At 38.9% G+C, this 15,287-nt stretch overlaps 1 protein-coding gene across 1 annotated transcript in view; it reads left to right on the top strand.

Moving 5' to 3' along the window:
* Positions 1-15,287, top strand: part of otofa (otoferlin a) — a 934,066-nt gene that overhangs the window by 917,810 nt on the left and 969 nt on the right. The window lies entirely within an intron of this gene.

A 15,287-nucleotide genomic window follows, 5' to 3' on the forward strand; every position in this document is an offset into this window, starting at 1 on the left:
CAGAGTGTACACGTTACAGTCAAATCATAATGTTGCAGGAGAAGGTGTGTGTGTGTGTGTGTGTGTGTGTGTATGTGTGTGTGTGTGAGTGGGGGGGTGTGTGTTAAGAGGTGACTGGGGTGAGCTGGTGGTGAGAGCCTCCAGGGTGGCATCACCTTCAGGCTTTGCTGCAAGTGCTTCTCTCTCACAGAACAAACATGACAAAAACAGACTATCATCACTTCTAGCTTTACTAAATATTAAAATAATGCAAAATCTAACCAAACCTTTATGGTTTAGGATATTTGTCTTTTATCTGTAAGTAGGCTTCACTTATACAAAAGGAGTGTGAGTGATCTTAAAAATTGGTTGTAATTCAGGACCTCTCATGTCTGACCAGGGTAAACAACACCCTAATGTTATCTCATAAACAAATACATCTATTTTGACGCTTGAATCTGTTGCATACGTCTATGTGCATGTGGGCGTCTTTGTTGTGTGTGTGTGTGCAAGCGTTTGCATTAGTGCATGTGTAAATGGTGTTGATGCGTAGGAGACAGTTACGTGTTTTGGCTTACAACCATGGCTGTGGTGTTGATGGTTTAAGTTGTCATGACGATTAGCAGGACTTCACCATGGTGACCATGACTCGACACACTCACACTCACACAAGCACTATTTAAATCCATTGCAAAATAATATGTCTTGAATAAGTAAATGATACACTTTTGGTTATTTCCTTTTTTCACAAAAACTGTTCTGCCTGACCTATTTTTCTTAGAAATAAAACCGCTTTTTGTCCAAATGGCTTATGCTGCACTCTTTCTACTATTGATCATTTTCGAAATCAGACCATCAGCTCCTTTATTATAAGGAGGGTCTTAACTGGTTAATTTGGTTCCTTTGGTTAATGCAGACCTGACCCAGTACCAGGAAGTCATGGGTCCTGTTGTATTAATAAGGGTCTCATGTACCTGTGTCATTGTATCTACTTTCTGAGTGGATCCAAATGGACCCACTATGTCACAATATGTTGTTAAGCGAGACATAAAGACTGTGTAAAAAGAAAGGGAAAATGTACTGCTGCTCAGTGGCTGGTCGTTATTGCCAGTGTGTTTCTTTTCTATTTGTGTTGGCTTATTTCCATCATATTTTGTATCAGATCTAATTATCCTCGGATTTAGTGGGATCATGCCTTCCTTTTCTCTGGTCCCTTTCGGATCTGGTCTTTTTCTTTTTAAACAAATGTATGCCTGATGGATTCATGTAGTTTTTACTTTGGTCCATGTTGGATGAGATCTTAAAATCTCTGAAAGTATTATGCGCTATTAATCTGATATCAAGCATAATTCAGATTTATTACAACTTGAATCTTATTTTTGCGTTTTTTCTTTTATTTGTTATAATAAAATACTGGCCAAGTTAATTGGTTAGATCTGGGAATGTAACAAAATCCTTGAACAGCAATTAGATAATTTGAATTTATTTAAAATGTATAAGTATGTTTTGACTACTTGTCAGGCTTTGTTTTAGCAAAGCCCCCAAATCCCAGCAAACAATATGGTGAGTCATATTGTTATCATAACTGATATAAATGATCGGCCAAAACTACAAAATGAAACCTAGATTGCTGACTCCTGTGCTCTGATATTTAAAATCTGAAGCTTCATAAAGCACTGGTTTGAATTTTAAAGAGCAATGATTTGATCAAATCAGTATTTTATCACAAATGTGACTAAATTAATTCTGGGATTTTTAGCATTGTTATTCTCCCCCAGATCAAACATGTTTACACTGTGGTGACAAGAGAGACGTAAATGACTCCTGTAGGATAAGGTCACAGGTCAGTTGACTGTTTCGACCACGACTCTCTGTGGCAGAGAGGGCAGGAGCCCACATAGTATCTCCCACACACACAGGACGCACTCAGACGTCAGCCAATCACACACTACGGTCTCTGACATCTTGGCTCTGACAGCTAAGCAGGAACAGCTGTGTAGTAGTTACAGGCTTCACCAGAGGAGAGTGACGCAACAACAGAAATTGTGTGTGCCTGTATGATATTGTGGGTCAGCAAAGCGTCCGTATAGGATAAACCACACTGGTGTGGTCAGCGTTGGAGAGATGTGTCACAAGGTCAACCTGAAGTTGCTTTCCAGTGAAAGGAGAAGAAGAAGAAGAAGAAGAAGAAGAGAGAAGTCAGAAAGCAAAGGTGTCAGAAGTCAGATAGAATGGAAGAAAGCAGACAGACAGAAGCAGATTATGTTTTAGTGATTTCGTAACAGATCATCTTGTAATTTCTGGAGAAATAAGCCCAAAGCATAGATCTCATGCACTTTGAGTCGAGGTTAAGTCCACACAAATGGACAATGTGTTTCCATGCTTTGCTGTGCTACGTGTTCATGTTGCGTACAGATAGTCGTGTGTGAATGGTCCGCTCCGCTGGGGAAACGAGGGAATCCTGCCCAGACATTCCATGGCACAGATTCCCAAAGAGTTTCCACTACAAGCAAGACACACACTCTCACACACATGCTGCTTCTCAGGGTGAATTCCTGTCTAATGTTCAATGGGAAACAAATGAAAAACGTAAAAGAGGCACAGCACGGCCACTGTGACAGCTACAAACCCGTTTGGTATATTAGTGTCATGTAGAGTTGCACTTAAGCACTTGATCAGGCGGGTTGTTGCTACTTGCACAGGTTACCGCAGCCTGCACCTAGTATGCAAATCCCTCACGTGATGCAGCTCCAAATGGGGCTTCCCATTATGCAAAGTAAGGGCAGCCCCTAGAATACAGGATAAAAAGTAACTTCTGCATACTGAAATATGTTACACAGAAATATTTAAATATCTGGCTATTTGAATAAATTAATACCTAGTTGTGAGTTTAAACTTCGAGAGAATTAATTGAAAATAGCCCACTTATGTCATATGACTTGCCACAAGACTTGAAGCAAATATAGATCATGTAAACACGTGATAGATGGAAGGTGAGGGGATCCCCAAAGTGTTTGCAATTCATCCGGAGCGGATCTTGAATAGCTGTACCAAATTTCAGAGCAATTCAAGCAATAGTTATCAGAACATTTCATTCAAAAATAACAAATATCAACCTCAAAATGACATGAGAGGAACATTAAAGGGGCCTTTAGATTAGTTTTAGGGTATTTAGACTGTGAATCGTAAATGAAAAGTCCGGGTGGCTCACTAAAATCCGTAGAATAAAAATATTTACCAAAGTTCATGGTAATCACTTATCTGTTGAAATATTCCAATCCGGCGGTGGATCCACCAGAAAAAACAGCTAATTGACAGTTTGTAGCTTTTTAAAAAAAACATTTGAAGTTTGATCTGCTTGTTTTGGCTAACTCATCTTCATTTTGAACTGTAAGCATTATCAACAATCCTACAAAACAAAAATTAAGAAAGAAAATTAACTGTGACATGATATGACAGGAGCCTGTCATATCAATTTAAACACTGCAGCCATTGAACAAAAAAGAGCTCTGGTTTAAATAAGAAAGCAAAACGCGTTTCCACTCTCATTTTGCTGCTGCTTTCTGGCATAATGACAGTTTAACATTTCCTTTTTCTCCATCCAACCATCAGAGCCCCCACCCCCCATTCATTGATATATCCAGCCTCCTTTCCACCGCTGTCCCCACTGAGTAAAGCAGGGCAGTGAAGCATTTCCATAGACCTGGCCAGGAGAGCTTCCAAGGCGTCTCTCTCACACACACACACACACACACACACACACACACACACACACACAATCACACAATTGTTGTTCCACAAGCTTTCCAGACACACACAGAAACCTAAAGCGCCAGGAATTATAAAAGTCCAAGGCACACCTTATCTGAAGAACAGATATGTTCATAAGTGAGGAAATAACTTGACTGTGGAAAAGGCATCTTTGACTGCCACACACACGCACGTGCATAAGCACACACACAAAATGAAGTCCATGGTCATGGTCATTGTTAAGGTAAAGGCTGCTTACGCCACTGTGGTTACCTCATGTATTTTGTTTCTATTCCTGTCTGCTTTGAATATGATTCCTGTGTTTCCTTTCTCCCTGTGTGTGTGTGTGTGTGTGTGTGTGTGTGTGTGTGTGTGTGTGTGTGTGTGTGTGTGTGTGTGTGTGTGTGTGTGTGTGTGTGTGTGTGTGTGTGTGTGTGTGTGTGGTGATAAGTGGACAATTATAGCAGGTGTCTTTCAGGAGAAGATCTAAAATACCACGCACACTGACTGATATAGACCTCTGCTTTGCATATTGATGTCATTTCCGATGTATTTGAATAGGATTGCAGCTAATGATGGCAGTGAGATAAAAAGGGATCTTTCTCTTATGCCAAAATCGTGCGCTGCCAGATGCTTTTGGAAATCATTTGTAAAGTAACAAGCAAAATAATATTATGTAACCAACTGATTTAAGTCATTATTTAACATGGTGTCAAAATCAAATGTATGTGTGCTTGTGTTCATATGTTTGTGGAAATATGTGTGGATTCAGTGACATGAAGCCCAGCTCTCCCTCCCCTGCTCGGTGTGGAAAGTGAACCGGAGCAGTGTTAAGTAGCTGCGTTTCCACAGTGGAAGCCTGTTCCTGGAGAGAAAGTGAAGTGGAAGTTCCCCCTCATGGAGTGAAGGAACACAAGGAGGGAAAAAGAGGAAAGACTGAGTGGTGAGTTTAAAGAAAGGGCAACAGAGAGAGGAGAATGTACCCGGAGACAGCAAGACAGGAACAGAGAGTAAGGGGAGAGGAGAGTGAAACAGAGACAGTGATGTCGAAGGCTTTGGTGAGGAGGAGCAGGAGGAGGGGGTGGTGGAAGTGGGTCAGTCTGAAGTCATGACCTGGCGTTGACCTGGGTCTGGTCTGGAAGCTGTCTGAGAGATTTTTAAGAGCAGCTTCTCTGCCTTATGCTGCCATGTTCATACAATATATTGATAGACACATAAAAAGTTAAATCCAAAATAAGTAGGATTTCCTAAAAACAATATATATATCGACCGAGAGAAAATATTTGTACATGGCTTTGCAAGTGTTTTAGAAACAAATTGTATTCATACAAATATTTAAGCCTCAAGGCTGCATCATGTGAAATGTTCTTTTAAACAAACACATCTTTGATTAATGAATCTATGGTGATCTATAACCAACAATTACAACTAGACACAGGGGGCTTTATTTTAAATTATTACATGAATCACATTACCCAGCAAGAACGAGGCCACTTTACAGCAAACAAAATATGTGTATTATAAAGTAAGGTTTTGTCATAATCTGGGTCAAAATGTTCTTTTTCAACCTTAAAATAAATGTTGCTTAACAACATGGACAGCGGGAGAAGTCGTGACCTGGTTCAAGTTGAAACAAGGAGACTTCTGAATCAGAATACACCATTTATTTTTTTCGAACGCCCAAAAAAACCGAATGAAAGGTCGTACAAAAATTATTAAAAAACATATATACGCAGATACAAATACAAATGCACAAATGTTTTTAGGGTTATGGAGGCCACTACATTAAAGTCGATCACACTTCTCATCCTATCAGAATAGTTTATTCTCTGCAGTCACGGTACAATCATAAACAAAAGCATCACTCTGTCCTGTCTAATAAACCCTCAGCCACTTATTAGATGACGATTTCAAAGTAGCACAGCAGCCAGCCAGACTGAGGCTCAAATTAAGTTATTTATCTCACAAGCACACAACTTTCAAAACATTACACAACATTACTGAGCAAACATTTAGACAACAGAACCCTCTCCCTAACAGAGTTAGCATGGTGAATCACATCCGGTGAGTAAGCAGATTATTCAACAGAAAGAGAAGGCAGGATTGCTGTCTTCCTCCTCCGAGCTAAAGCTGCTCTGATGGTCACTCCTACTGTCACAATCACTGATATTTCACATACATCAACTCACTGGTGAATTACAAGGCAAGGCAAGGCAAGTTTATTTATATAGCACCTTTCAACACAAGGCAATTCAAAGTGCTTTAAAAAAAATAAAAGACATTAAGAAAATGGCATTTAAAATCAGTCATTAAAAAGAAAAGATAATAAAAGAAACATTAAAAGAAAAAATACATGGATAAAAGTTACAGTGCAGTTTAAGATGTGAATAGTTCAATTAAAAAGCAGCGGCAAAAAGAAAAGTCTTCAGCCTGGATTTAAAAGTAGTCAGAGTTGCAGCGGACGGACCTGCAGGTTCCTGGGAGTTTCTTCCAGATATTTGGAGCATAATAACTAAACGCTGCTTCTCCTTGTTTAGTTCTGACTCTGGGGACAGAACGTTTACCAGTCCCTGAAGACCTGAGAGATCTGGATGGTTCATAATTTAGCAGGAGGTCAGAAATGTATTTTGGGCCTAAACCATTCAGTGCTTTATAAACCAGCAGCAGCAGTATTTTGAAATCTATTCTTTGACACACAGGAAGCCAGTGTAAAGACTTCAGACCAGGAGTAATGTGATCCACTTTCTTAGTGTTAGTGAGGACTCGAGCAGCGGCGTTCTGAATCAGCTGAAGCTTTCTAATAGATTTGTTAGTGAGACCTGTGAAGACACCATTGCAGTAGTCCAGTCTACTGAAGATAAAAGCAAGTTTTTCCAAATCCTGCTGTGACATTAGTCTTTTAATCCTAGATATGTTCTTTAGGTGATAGTAAGCTGATTTAGTAACTGTTTTTAATGTGACTGTTGAAACTCAGATCAGAGTGACCATGCCTATTTCTGGCTTTATCTGTTGTTTTGAACATTGCAGACTGAAGCTCAGCGCTAACTTTTAAACGTCCTGCCTTGGCTCCAAAAACCATTACCTCAGTTTTATCTTTGTTTAATTGGAGAAAGTTCTGACACATCCAGTCATTGATTTGTTCAATGCACTTACTCAGTGTTTGAATTGGAGCATAGTCTCCTGGTCAATAAGTTCAGTTTACTCATCACGAGGAGACCTGAAGTTGTGCAAACAGCTCTGAAACATCTTCAGTGGCTCTGAGAGTAGCTTCATAAAGTTTGAAGAAATCACCTTGATGATGCCATGCAGTCATCACGCTACTTAATTGCATTATGGGAATTGTAGGGCTTTATGCTTTTCGAGCTTGGCCTGTTTAGAAACTTAAAGTCAGTATACCTCTACCTATGCTGTTTTGATTTGTACCATTGCTTTTTTGTTAGTCACCCAACTTTATGCCGAGTACAACTGTAACGAATGTGAGCTTGTATCATACAACAAGTTCACATCAGGATAAAATATATATATATCATGCTTCAAAGTTACTTCAAGCAATGGATCCTAGTATTACAATCGCAGAAAGGCCAGGAAGGCAGAACCTCAAGCCTAAAAAAAAAACTCCAGCCTGCTTATAATGTGGTCTTTTTAATGTGTGTCGGCAAGGACGCTGAAATCGTAGGTCTTCAAATGATGCTAAAAGACGTTTGTTTTTTAAATATAATTTCTCTAGCATGTCATTACACCAGCAGGTGGGTGTTTGGATGTGGGTGTACTTATAATAAAACAGATTTCCAATGTTCCTGGAAATTATACACAGGCGGCAGAACTTCTCTTAACATGTTACACCAGAAAGAAATCATAGCCACATTTTTGGGCACTGCACTCCCGCACTCCCACACTAGAGTCAGCACTTCCAGTCATGGGGAGCGGCACGCGTAAATACTAGCTCTTCAGGTATGCAGCTGGCCCTACATCAGCAGGGAATTCCTGATGCTGCTCTTTCATCAGAGGAAGTATTTCTTATGGAAATATATGGGAGTGTCAATGCGCACTAGTGGCTTCTGGGAAGACCACAATGGCACCCATGGGTTTTTTATGTGGATTGCTAGTACCCACGCAGTGGCCATGATAAGCCGTGATGCATATGTTAGATTCCCGTGCACAGGTATTGTTGAGCGCCAGGTTTCTATCGTGAGAAGAGGGTGAAATTTAAATGTCAGAGTTGAGATGCGGTGAATCATAAAAGGTGAACTTTTTAAAAGACAAAGGTCAAGGCTGAGTGTAAGCCAACTGAAATAACAAAATAAATCCTTGTGAACAAACGAGGCGCCGTGTTGTATTAGTTTACCACATTGTTGCACAGTGACTTTTAGTTTCTTAAAAAAAGTAAAGGAAGATGACTTACACAAGAGCGCAGTTGTTGTTGCCACTAATGCCACAGCGGGTAGTCCTGAAGGTGACTGCATAACGTTTTTCAGAGATTCCTAAATGATCAAACCTGCTAGCATGTATAATCTATTATTTACGATATTGTATACAAAAAACTGTACACGCTTTATCAATAGGTATTGTATTTAAATAGTTATAAATATATTCATTTGAAAAATATATGCATTGGATAAAAGAATCTAGCAGACGTTGTTTTATATATTCTGTTAATTATCTATTATTATTACAGTATGTTCCTTTTTTGCATTCATTTTACTGTCATATTTATTCTTGTTGGCCAAACTTAATGACAGCATTTAATAATAAATTAAAGGTGGGGTAGGTAAGTTTGAGAAACCGGCTCGAGATACACTTTTTGTTATATTCCATGGAATGCTCTTAACATCCCGATAGGAATGAATATCTGAAGTGCTTTGACAAAAAATCCATTAAAAAATGTCATCTGTGGAAGCCGTAGTACTGCCGTAGACCAATCATCTGAGCCGGCCCGGCTAAAGTAACTGGATGGCCTACCTGCCTGTCAGCCTTCCATCTGTGCACAAACTTATCTCATGCCCTCACTGGTCATGTGCGCGTTTGTGTGTGTGTATTTTCAAATTCCAGCGCACTCGAGCTGGTTTCTCCAAAATTACCTACCCCACCTTTAATACAAAAATACTATTTAAAAAAATGTAGACCTTAATTTTCTTATTATAAAATGTAGAGAATATAAATCTAGAAAATGTTGACAATGACTATATTATATTTCCTTTTGAAAACCTGAAATAACAAACAGTTCTCAAAATGAAGTTTGACCCAAATAAGAAGTGAAAGTGTTTTGTTTCTGGTTTTGACTGATTGCAACTGGTTTCATACTGTCCAATGATGATGCAGTCTAAAAAAAAGTCTTAATAAAGTCATGTGATAGTTTTGTTAAAAAGGACAACTTTGAACAACCTTAAAGAAGACAGGTTTCCCTTTTAAAGTCAGACCATCCAAAAGTTTGCAAATTGCCATAACTGATTCATATGCGTCTAGTATTGTCATTTTGGTGATGTTTTCAACAATATTCATTCTGAGAGCATTTTGTAGCAAATAGAAAAAAAGAACAACAAACGTTATTAAATCATTGGTTTCATTGGAAATTCATAGAGCGAGGAGTTCTCTTGACTTTTAATCTACATGAACCAAAATATGTGAAAATTGTGAAAATACCCTAAATATTAAATGTTGAGGTTAGCTGCGAATCTCATATTTTTTTAATATTTGAATATTTGCAACAATCACATAATTTCCACTGAAACCTCATTGAATGAAAATAAGGTTTCAGTGGAAATTCATAGAGCAAGGGGTTCTCATGAGTTTTAATCTGCATGAACCAGCTGTGAGTCTTATCTTTTAAAAAGTATTTGAATATTTGCAGCAATCACCAACAGCTTAACAAATCTGAAAGCTGTTGGTACCTGTAGATCCCTAAAGGTCAATCATCCATAAAGGTTAAGAAAGGTAAGTAACGTGTGGCACTACATAGATCTATTTGCAATAGTCCACCCACACAGCAAGTCTAAGGTGAATGGGTTTGATAAAGAAATGATGACACTTGATGAGTCACCTTGTAAACAACATTTTTAAATTATATGTGTATGCAAGAACCCACAGAAATATACAAATGTGCATGTTCACAGAGAGCTACAGGCTGAAGACATGATCAGACAGGTTCCTCTTTACAAGATGACATTTGCTGTTCCCTCTCTCTAAGCTAAGCTGCACATACCTGAAGTTTATAAAGCCTCATATATTACTTCTCATCAACAATAGATTCTGCACAACCTTTCAAGCATTTCATTCATACACTTTGAGAAAGAGAGTGCATGGCCGGTAGAGTTGTCAGTATTTGTTAACCCTTAGATGGATACAAATAAATGCATTGGGAATACATATAATTATAGAGTCAGTGACTAAACTGAACATTAGCAGACAGCTAATATGCAAAGTTAACTAAATACTGCGATGATACAACACACCATTAAATATGTGTGTTCCTTTAGCATCAATGAGGTACAATACTGTACAATTGCTTTCTCAACCTTTCTTTGGTCGACTTTTCTGAGAGCAGTTTCACACTCTTTTTTTCTAGGAACACCATGTTGACGTGGCTTTTCACACCTGGAGTGCCTGTACGACCACAGTGTGTAGCTCAACTGGAGCAGATTAAGTTTCAGGGTTATGCTCAACCGCACCTCAGTGGTTATGGAAGAGGGGCATGTTTTGCTCTTTCATTTTCCCTGTGCAGATTTATTCTCTCAAAAATCTAAAACTAGTGCTGAAACTTACCAAAACAAACAATGATTAACTTATTATGAATAGAAATTAACAAATCCTTAATGTAAGAAGCTTGAACCAGTAAATAGTTGGTATGTTTGCTTGACAAAGATTGAATAAGATGGCAAATAAATAGAAAGGTTTTGATTGGCTTATCAATGAATGGACTGATTATTGCAGCTTTAGTTAAATTGCATAAAGTAGTAATTAAGAACAAGCTATATATTTAAAAAAAAGCACGTGTTGAGAAAGTATTTGTTCATATTATTATTAATTTATTATAATAATAATTATAATTAGAAACATAATAATCATATATATATATATATAATGTATTATTTAAAGCAGTATCCTCTTAGCTGCTATTTTTTAACCGTTTGGTATGTGTCTTGTTCTCAGCGAGCAAATAGAGAAGGAAGGTATTCAGGTCAGGTTTGTAGTCTCAGCAAGTATGAGCTGAAGCCACTGTCCACTACAAGTTGCATTAGCAACACATCCGACACTTAAGAAAGTATCAAAAGTGTCAGCAGGGGGGAATAGCCCAAACAAGGAAACTTTCCACCTCTGCCCACGACTGTGACTCATGCAGAAATGCAACCACTTGTTTATCTGTAAGTGTGTGTGTATGTGTGTGTGCGGGCATGTATACGTGTGTCTCCCCGTGGAAATGTCCATGTGGTCAATGTGTGACCCAGGATAACATTACTGTGAGCCGAAGCAAAGCGTCAAACACAAAGTACATATTTAGGCCTAATACGCAGAATAAAAGTCACAGAATACACACAACACAAGAACACATTCTGCTCAAGTGTTGAATATCTGAAGGGCAACGATGACACTGACTCAGCTACCAAAATGTCATCACTTCTCAATCCTTTATATTAATTAAGCCTGAACTGCAGTTATGAGCTTTCGGGCAGATACCTGAGCGCTGAAGTTGTGGGAGTGGAGCAGTGGGTTTTCAACCAGATGTTGCAAGTGTCTACCCAAAGCAGTGCCCAACTGTGAAAGGGCAACTGTTTCTCACAGAAAAGGCTGAATTCCCCAAACTTTAAAAAATATCATCCACAGTATCATTCAGGGTCACTTCCAGCATGTTTATGAATGTGAATATTAGGTTAATCCCCCATCCCTTGATGCACTGCTCACCATGTCTGTTCAAGTGGACACCTCCTGAATCTCAACCACAAGGGGAGCCTGCCCGATTGTTATATGGTATTTCGATCTAAACAGGGGGAATCCTGTGATGTGAAACACTCAAATGACAAATCTTACATTCTACCAAACACAAACATATACACAAATACATTTGTTCCTGTTTCTGACGTCTCCTAGAAAGTGGCCTTTAAACAACTGCCTACACTGAGCTGACTCACATGCCGAGTGTTCACATATTTCTACACTCTATCTTACAAATCACACCCACACACACTTAACCACTGGTAATTAAGTTCTAAACCTATAAACAAAGGAATGAACCAATCAATTATGTCTAGTAACCTAACCTCACATAACAGGTAAGTTGCAATGCATCGGATTTGCAGGTGCACTTTCTTTTTAAATGCAAGATAACTAAAGTGACAACAAGCATACCATATGGAAAACAGATTGGTTGTTCGTAAATAGTCCAAAACCATAAAAACCTGTGAGGAATGTCCTGGAAATGTTTCATCTGATGCCATTACTCAATACAGAGATTGCTTAATATTTGTACTTTTTTTTTTTTTGTTGAAACCTGGCACACTTCTGTATTTGGCACACAAAGGTAGATTCTGAATATGCAAATTTGTATGCATCATTGGTTTATAGACCAGACTCAGACATGCATTAGGAAATATAGAATACTTTTATTTTGATTTCTCTTGTTGAAAAAATGCACGAGTGGAGGGCTCGCTGTAGATCTGCTCTGTCAGTATCTCCAGGATGTAAATAAGCAACCTTACTTTTGTACATCAACAATTGTCAAGACTTGCACTTTTTCAGGGCCCAGTCATGCACATGATCCTTGTTGTTCCCCATGTGTTTGATCTTTGTATAGCTGACATGACTGATGTCCCCATCCATCAACAGACCAAACCCAACCACACAACTTGATGACCTACAGTAACTGAAGCATCTATTTAACAAGGAACAAATACATTTATCCATTTGATTGAATACCGTCTGTGGCCCGTGCACCCGCCCTAGCAAATAGCGATGACAGGCTAATAATGGAGATATCTGCTTTGTCTGCCACTATAACAAGAAGGGTGTAGACAAACTTTCCACACACAGTAATAGTTATTACAAGTAGTCAAGCCAGGTTTAATGATAAGCTGCTTTATATCACAATGAATAATACAGAGATTGCATTACACCTCCAATTTTAATGATACATTATATACAGATACAATGCACTTATTCATATCCTAATTGTTAGAGAATCGCACACCAGAAAGACACTGCAACCGTTGATCTCCGTCAGATCATGCCTCCATACTCACGTGGACAGCACCAATGCAGAAGTTTAAAAGGAAATATTCCTTTGTAAACATGCAAATGTACCCACTCCCACATCTCACTGAACAGGTTGCTTGACTATCACGCTTATGCTTCAACCTTGAGTATAAGATATTGCTGCATGGAGGAGTCCCTTACTGTATAAAAACATATACATGTACATAAACACAGATAAGCAAACACCTAATCAACCTAAAAAACCAACATGGGGCCAGGTTTCACATACACTGCCACACACCCTTCAAAATTTATAGAGCAGTGAATCATGTTGTTAAATTTCATAGCAGGGCAATAATTAAAAAGGGGATAAATCTGCCAACAAACAAGCAAGTGAAACTACAGAACATTACGAAACAAACTGCTGCACATTACCCTTCCGCACCTCTGATGGGAAACACATACACGAACACACAAAGTGTAAAAACACATCATGATAGCATCACATAATGGCTCACAATCCCTGAGTGATATACAGTACACCTCCTGTGCCGTGGCTCAGGGAACTACTTCCCTCCTGTCTTTGGGCAGTGGTGTGATAAGGCAGTGATGGGTTGTATTACTTCACTTGGGTACTCCCAGGGGGAATCCCCCTGGTGTTGCTGTGTATGTGTGTGAGTTGTGTGTGTCTCTTCAGAAAGGGAAGAATGCCACCATTGAGCACCCTGCCATTGCGCCTGCAATCCTCTCCCCCGCACCCCCTCCTCTCCCCGTCCTCGCTTGCACTCTGACGTACAGTTGGAGCAGATTTGGTGACACGAAGATAAAAGCCTTCCTCTGTTTCTCTGCTTTCCTCTTTCTCCTGTGTCACCAGAGAGCTGAGTGCTGTTCCCTTGGCCGTAGACATAGAGAGCTCATTCAAACTGACACAATCACTTTTCACTTCTGCTTTGTGATAATCCAGAGTTCAGAGTGTTTCTCTGCAATATGCCAACCATATTGTCATCAGCACTATACAGGAGGTCTAAAGATGCAATGCCACTTTATATGCTACAGCTGTGCTCTAATAACTGAGACAAGAAAGCCTAGTATAGTAGGTGCACTTTTTATGCAAAGGCCTTAACTTCCTCTCATAAATCTGACAACTCAGACAAGCCTACAGTTCTACACAGCGGCAGCAGACACTCAACCTGTCACTGCTATTCTTTATTGCCAGATAATTAGGTTTAAATGCCGTAAGGACAAAAAACATTAACTTGATTTGTAACATTCTATTTGTCAGTCAGGAAATAATGATACCAAAAATTAACTCACCATTCATATGAGATGTGTTTGCTCTCTGGCAAAAATGGCAACTCAGTGTGGAATTCAGTCAGGACAAAATATACCCTGCAAAAAAGCAGGAACAATATCAACTACAGTTCAAAGAGTTTTTCTAGTGACCTCCTCTTCAGCAAGTTTTGATTGTTCCATTTTATGGTTTTTAGGCCCTACTCTAAAAATTAAAACATGTCTCGACAGCCCCAGATTTGTTCAATTCACTCAATAGGCGCGTTCACACTGGAGTAATTTTTCCCGTACTTATCCCATTTAGTTCCGTTAGTATGGAGCTAATTTCCTGCCATAACTCCACAAACAAACTAAACAGGTTTTACAAATCCCTCATGATTCACTGACAAACACAATGTGGTTTGCAAATACAAAACACCATCTACAAACTAATGCATTTAGTTTTGAAAAGAAAAAACATATCTATCAAATAAGCACATAACATTTTTCTAATAAATTGTGGTTCAGAGACAAATTCAGCATAGGTTTTACAAGTACACAACTTTTTTTTACAAGTGCACAACTTTTTTTTATACTGATATACAGTAAAACTGTACTGGCGAAGTCCCTCCCCTTCCGGTGGACCTCCATGGGACTTTATTTCGGAAAAATTATGTATTGAAGTCAATGGAGAGAGATAGATTATCTTTCGATCCCGTTTGAATTGTGCCACGAATTACACATATGATGTTTGTCAATTTAAAAAATAATTTCGCAAGTAAAAAAAAGAAAAATGTGTCGTAAAACTGTGAAGTAACACATTTTTTTGTGTGAAACGCTCAATGAACTACATCTCTGGTCTCGCACAACAACACACGTCACCAAGATGGCCGTCACTACTGTCTTGCCAAAAAAAGGGATTGACTACCCTCACTATCACCACAATGAAACACGTCCAGAAGAATGTCATGCAAAGCTGCCTGCCTTCGATTCTCTCTGAACTGCCTGATCTTTTTAATGTTTGATATCAACCATTTGTGCAGATAGCATGAAGTATAAAAGATCGCAGATGCTACTGTAGCGTTAGCGTTAGCATTTCTCCCCCG

Source organism: Notothenia coriiceps, unplaced genomic scaffold (genome assembly GCF_000735185.1).
Source record: "Notothenia coriiceps isolate Sejong01 unplaced genomic scaffold, NC01 NC01_scaffold00037246, whole genome shotgun sequence".
NCBI classification, from domain to species: Eukaryota; Metazoa; Chordata; class Actinopteri; order Perciformes; family Nototheniidae; genus Notothenia; species Notothenia coriiceps.